At 30.3% G+C, this 7,381-nt stretch overlaps 1 long non-coding RNA gene across 1 annotated transcript; it reads left to right on the forward strand.

Moving 5' to 3' along the window:
- The first annotated feature begins 6,042 nt into the window (after positions 1-6,042).
- On the forward strand, positions 6,043-6,825 carry LOC126551814 (uncharacterized). The gene is made up of 2 exons (XR_007605703.1): positions 6,043-6,331; positions 6,597-6,825. It is a non-coding gene; the product is annotated as an uncharacterized LOC126551814 (long non-coding RNA).
- Positions 6,826-7,381: the final 556 nt, after the last annotated feature.

The raw sequence follows: 7,381 nt of genomic DNA on the forward strand, positions 1-7,381 counted from the left end.
GTCGTTATAAAAAAAAAAGCTTTTGTACAGTATGTACACTGTACGCTGTATAAATGAAACTGATTTGTATATACATCACTCGACTGTAATTACATGGTCTAAAAACGAAAATGCAAATTCTAATATGCAGTATTATACGATCCCCGATTGTTATTGTTGTTGTTTTCGTAACGACTCGGACGGGCCTTTGCCCTTTGTCCGTCTCGGTGAATACATCGACTGGCTAAGATGAGTTGACAACCGGCCGCGGCTCACCCCTCCGGAAATTTGTGACAAACCGTCCGGGTAAATAATAATACAAATGTTATTATACATTGCCGTGACGTGGGTATTATACGGCAGTTAGTAGATAGGGCTGGTCGGCTGATGTCACTGTTATGTAATAATGCGCTAAAAAACTTTTTCAACGCAATCAAATAATATACTAAAAACAGTGAAAATCACATGTAACAGACTTTAACTTAGAAAAAAACCTTTAAACGTATGAAAATAAAAACACACGTAATATTATAACAATAAATTAACGCTATAATAAAGGATGTTGTGTAACTGCAGTATTATTTGTATCCTCTAAAAATCAATTGTCCGTAAAGAGTTAAAATAAAATGAACATCCGAAAATCTCGAGTAGCTATAGGTTTTTCTGAAAGTCAAATTTAAAATTATTTTGGCAATCTATTATTTTGCTCGTAACGATATGAGAGATTCAAGTTATTTTTGCATATTTTTTTTCGACAAATGGAATAATATTTCACGGTTTAAGAATATCTCGTAATGTTGCAGTCGGGCGTTGTTTGACAGGACATAGTAATCGATATACTTAAGTATATATATAATAGATTTTAATATCCTAAATTATATTATCATGAATTCAAAGGACCTCGTGGCATAATTTCATATACTTACGCATCGTATTTTATGTACCTATTATATCTATCGTTCATCGAAACGTGATTTCGGTTCGGTCGTTTTTTCCACCTCTTTCTATCACAAACACTGCAACAGACAGCAGAACTGCAGTTAAATAATATCATATTATATAATTTAAATGCATACAGCAAGTACTCTTGACTCATGAGTCGAAAATAAAAATAATATTACAATTATTATACTACACATTAAAATAATATTACTGTGATAAACCCTTATATATTATACTCGTCTAATTCGATTCACGCACGGAGATGATAAAGATACGATTGAAATACATCGAACGCGGTGCTTTAAAAAATAAAAAAATCAAAGTTACATAAAATAAAACATTATGATGATAACAATAATACATGTATATATATATATATGTATATTAATCGTATCGTCGACTGACTTCCAACCCTCCGTGGCGAGCGCGTCACACCCTTGAAATGATGGTTATTGGCTGGGGCGAAACCATAATTTTTTACACGATAGTAATTATAACATGATAACTGATACGCGTGGCACGATACCACGTTTCTTATGAATATTATAAATTCAGGACTGCAAAAATTATTACATTTAAAAAATGGTGTTCTTTTATGCACTTAAAAACGTCAAAACTTGTGTTTTTAAATAGTACTACAACTAGGGTATACAAATAAGATTATACAAAAAAACATTAAATTTATGTTGATTTTTAATTTTTTGAAATAATTGTTAGTGTAAAATGGTGAAATTCGTTAGATATGAAGTTTTCATATCGATATACAACGGTTGTTTTCTTTACTAAAACCATAATAAACTCCGATTAAAAAGCGGTTCCGATAAATTTTCATACGTTCCAATTCTGATCGTAATATAATATGATTGGTGAGCAAATATAAAAAAATTAATAAAAAATTCAACAAATCGTTATTGATTTCGTTCATATAAAACGAACAATATAACAAATAGAAAATAGAAAATAATCAAAATTATAGTATAACCCGACTTGTAGATGGGAAAAAATCGGTAAAATAAAATGTAGTACCTACACTATTACGATGACGTCGTTTGGGAAACCTCGAAACGAATTCGTATCTTACTTTTGGTGTTCTATAGTCTTACCGAAAAAATAAATATGCATCCGCTATAGAACTTCCGAGCCCCGAATTCATGATGATAATAATAGCATCGTGCGCTATATATTATTATTTTATTATCTGCAACGGCGGCAGAGTGTGCGTATATAATTATTATACGGTATATAACACAATAAGCGCGGCGCGTGGTGGTCATTATTATTATCATTATATTGTATTATAACAGTTCCGTTGCGGTGTCGGTATAATAATATAATAGTAAAGTCATATTACAGTATCACATCAAACGGAATAACCTCGTGGTCCGCCCGCAGTCTCCGAATTACTTCGCGCCGCCCCATGCACACCCTCCCCCGCTCGATTAACCCGTTTTTTTTTTTCTTTTCCTGTCGTTTATAATCGTATCGATCATAATATTTTAATAACAATAATATATTAATAGATAACATAATATTATACGCACCGTGTCCCGCGTGTAATAATATTGTATAATAATAATAATAATAATACACCGTAAAGATACGACACAATCGACACGCCTTTTTTTAAACGGTTTTCGCGCGTCACGTTTCGATCGCTATCTCGCGAAGACGACCGTCGAAATCACCGAGCCGCCGCGGGATCGCGATCGCCGCACTCTTTGATGTTTTGTTCGCATCCGGCGGTCATACCGACGATCGCCACGACGATGGGATTTGACGATCGGAAGTAGCTCGAACGCGTTATACCATCGTATATTATAGTATACGCGACTGGTACGGCCAGTTGTAGCAGGACTCGAAGCAGCTGCACAAAACCGTACGCCGGCCGATCGGGATGGCGAACGTTCGTCGACTGTAAATTATAATTTATAATATACCGTTTAAAACCTGAATATATTTACACGGATTGAGGTATATTTTATGGAAAATCTGGACACATCCCGTGTACATCGTATGGGAATTTTTGTACGACGCCGGCGAAATTTATAGTGTGGCCGACGGCCATTTGCGGCCGACGCGCAGTAAGCCCTTAAAACTATATTCGTTTTTATCGTAATCGTCCGTGTAAATAAATATTTTGCGCTGTTGTGTCTAAAAATCTATCGAAAATCACATAATTATTCCTGATTTAGTTAATATTGATCGATAATTATTGCGAGTAATACATTATTATATTATAGCGATAGGCGACAGAAGTCACTATATTATTCTACAATTACCATCAACACTAACATAAATAATAATATGAAGATTGTAAATATTTTAATCCACAACAATAACTAAAAATAATTTAATCAAAGTATACCTTTTGATTTTTCTTTTTTAACTTTTTTAATTTTTAAAAACATTTTTCTCATTATAAGCGCAAATAGTTTTCTATTCAATAAATATTTTAACAATCGATCGCTCACTTACAAAATTCGTGTTTGATTTTTTAAATGCATAAGGATTGACGGCCAGGCACTTCTTTCCCATTGGGCACTTTGGGCACATGCCCAGGGCCCCACAATCGATGGGGCCCCCCTATCTCCGGTCAGATCACCAACCGATAATCGATATATCTTAACGATAAATAAACTTATTTAGAAAAAAATCAAAGAATAATCGCTAATAGTTATAATAATAAGAATAATAATTGATGTTTAGTAGTATTCTATTTTTATTCTATTTTATTTTTTAGTTATCGATAACAATAGGAGCGCGTGTGTGCTATGATGAGGGGGCCCACACCGCCGCACAGTCGCGTCGATCGTAATATCGTATAGACCAAGTTTGTCAGATAATATTATTATAATTTTGTTATAATATTATTTTTATACTAGTCTACTCTGGAATGCCACGATAAACATGCCTAATCCGATATTATTTTATATTATTATTAAATGATTATTAAAAAAAATAATATATTAATATACGTTATACAGTCCACATTCGAGAAGCGTTTATTTATTTTATAATTTTAGCGAGCCAACAACAATAATACAATTGATGCGGGTCAGTCGTCCGACTGCACACTCAATTTATATATATATATATATTTACAAAAAATCAGACGCAGGATACGTCTAGTCGGGTACAAGTCATAAGGGCCCCATTATACCATTGCCCAGGGCCTAGAATAGGTTAAAGACGGCCCTGTTGACGGCATGAAATAAAATTATAATTAGCTCTGTTCCTGTTGCTCATATACCTTTCATAAAAAAAAGAATAGATGTGTAAAAAAATACACATCTAACCAATACGTTCGACTGCCGTTATGACTATTAAGTACTTTCAGTAAGATTAGATGTATATTAATTTATGTGTGTACTGTATAGAATTATTAAAAATTAAAAATAAATTACTATTTCAGTTCCGACCCATTTTTAAATGGTCCGTTAACAACAAAGTTGATGAAATGTTAATAAATTGATGTTCTAATAGTAAGTAAATGTAAAATTATGTTTTATAAAGTAATTAAAATATTAATATTACCTATACAAAGATTTGAGTGTATTATGATACTGAAACCTTATATTATATACATCTATAAATCTGTTTTTTTTTTATATATATACCTATATATAATTATGAAATAATACAAAAAACTTATTGTTTGCAGTTATTGTTTATTCGTTTTTTTTTTCTAACAGTAAGAAGTAAAAATTATAAAAACATTTTGATGATTTATGGATCTAAAAAAATCTAATGATGATACAGACCACGGATAATATTTTGTCCTATATCGGTTCCTTAATCACTGTGGACTGAAAGTTTTTTTTATCTATTATATTATATTCGAAGAAAATTCCTTTTTCGTTATTAAAATAACAATGTTTTGTGCTCTCAAAGCGTCTCCTCAAAGCACGTGATCGTATTTATTTTTGGTCTGATAATGTAATTTGCTTTCCTATCTATATTGGTTAATTTAATTTTCGTGTTCTTTGTTTTACTGCCCGTTAAACACTATCCATATGGCCAATTATTGCTCTACACTCTACAGATTTGTTGCTGGGTCTGTTGGTCGTTTTTATGTATACTATAATTTATGTTTTCGATAAATTAGAGCTATTTGCATGATATCACTATTAATCGCATTAAGATATTTTTGAATTTTTATATATTTTGATATTGGACTTTAATTGTATTTTGGACGTTGTGTTTCGCTACTTACACAGTGCATGCTTATAGTATAATATATGTATGCATTTTTAGGGTCAACAGAAACATTTTCGATAGTGGTTTTGAAAACAGATTCAATAATATTTTCAAATTGCATATGTGATACATTTTGAATTAATTTGATTATAGAGCAAATTTTTAAATCTTAATCGTCATGTTTTTAAAAATGTTTTTTAAGCTTGAAAATTTTTTAAAATGTAGTCATTTCGTACAGTGATAACTGATAATACATCAAAATAAAAAATCTTATAAACCACACCTACATAAAATGTATACTTTTAATAATAAGATTGATCAAATTAATATATTAGTCACGATAAAATTTGCTTATATCTATTTAATATCTAACTATAAATCTAAAATATTGTAATAAAGAACAAAATCTTATGTTATAAAAGATGAATATGGCAGTTTAAGTATTCCACTGTTACAATAGGAACTGTTACTGTAAATTGATAAGTCATATATGCTTAAAAAATATATTTTTATGTCAGACAAGTTGTCCAAGGTCCTACCTAATTTTAATATTAAATATTATTATAAATGTGAGTGGTCGTGAAAAAAGATCTGCAACTTGGATGTTTTACTTTGTGTATTTTAATCATTTTAATAAGATAAAAACTATATTATATCTATACTACATTCAAATACATCGGTACATGTACATTGTATATGTCTTGTTTCTACTGATTACAGTTGATATAAGAATGTCGATGTCGATTAGGTATTCGTATTACATACGAGAAGAAGAGGATTAAACTGTAGGTAAATTTAATTTAATACAATATTTTTTTTTTTGTTATTAATTTTTACATAGCAACCGGTTACTATAACAATCGATTGTTATAAGCAATCATCGTCTCGACTGGTAACATTCTCGGTGTCGCACAAATTCACAGAATGACTCCCAGCCACAATAGGTACATGTCAATATTTAATATTTATGTTAAAAATTAAATTGTCATAGACGTTATAGTAAAACATAAAATTACTAAGTTTAATAATTACCAAATTACTAAGTTTTTTTAGTACACATTTTGATTATAGTAGAGTTATAGATCTTATGGTTTAAAATATTCTATTATACTCGGAGCTAGTTGTTTTACAATGACGATTATTTATTCTCCAAACAACTTTTTGACCAGAATTTTGTGGGCCCATGTCAATTCACGGATATCCATTATCCATCGTAAGTATCTAGAAAAAATTTTTATAGTAAATATTATTTTTTTAGAAGTCACTTTCTTTTAAGACTTACGATACACATTAATTCCAATTTGTACATTAATTTTTATTAACGAGTAGAAAAGAAAATATTAAAAACACACAATTTAATCCAATTCTAGATAACAAAAAAAATTATACTTTAACTATGAAATGCATACTGAGTACGGAATTTAGTTATAAATTATAATATATTAGCCGTGTTAAATTGTCTAATTATGTATCTGCAGCACCACAAAAAATAGAAACATAATACTCCTTTGTACTGTTTGTAATATAAGACAAGTTATATGAACTTCAAATTGTTGATTTCAAGATTCAAGGTTCTAACTGACAATAATTTTTATCAAATAATGATACACCATCATTGTTCTCAAATCCAATACATTCATTAAAAATAACCTATTCAATGACGAGATTCATTCAAAAAATATACAGTAAAGATAGTTCCTTGATTTTTTCCTTTGTTTTTATTAATATTTTGTAAAAAGTGCAGACATGACTATATTCTAATAATTATAATACAACAATTATTAGTTTTTTATTAATTCATAATAATATGTTCTCAACATATTAAAATTGAGAACCGTATAAAACATAATATCGAATCGATAATATAATTGGTTGCAGTTATATCGCATCATAAATTTTAAGATCTATGAGCGCAAGGGATAGCAAATATTTCGAACTTATTTGAACTTTTGTAAAAACGTATACTTATAATTACTATTTATAGCAAAATAAAGGGCCTCCGTGAAATCATTTTGTCTCGACTGCGCGAAAGACTTGAACGACCGCCTTTGAGTTTATAATTATCTTCACGGTTGTCGCGATCGAGTTTATCGAAGTACCTAGGTACATTTAAAATAGGTATTATAATTTTAGCGGACCGCCGACGGACTTACTCAGCGACCGCGTGAAACGGTCTCACGTAAAATAGTGTACGACGTGTATTATTATATTAATCGAACTACTATTATTATTATCGTCATCGCGGACTCGTCGAGATAATAAT

This window comes from Aphis gossypii, chromosome X (genome assembly GCF_020184175.1).
Source record: "Aphis gossypii isolate Hap1 chromosome X, ASM2018417v2, whole genome shotgun sequence".
In the NCBI taxonomy this organism is placed as follows: Eukaryota; Metazoa; Arthropoda; class Insecta; order Hemiptera; family Aphididae; genus Aphis; species Aphis gossypii.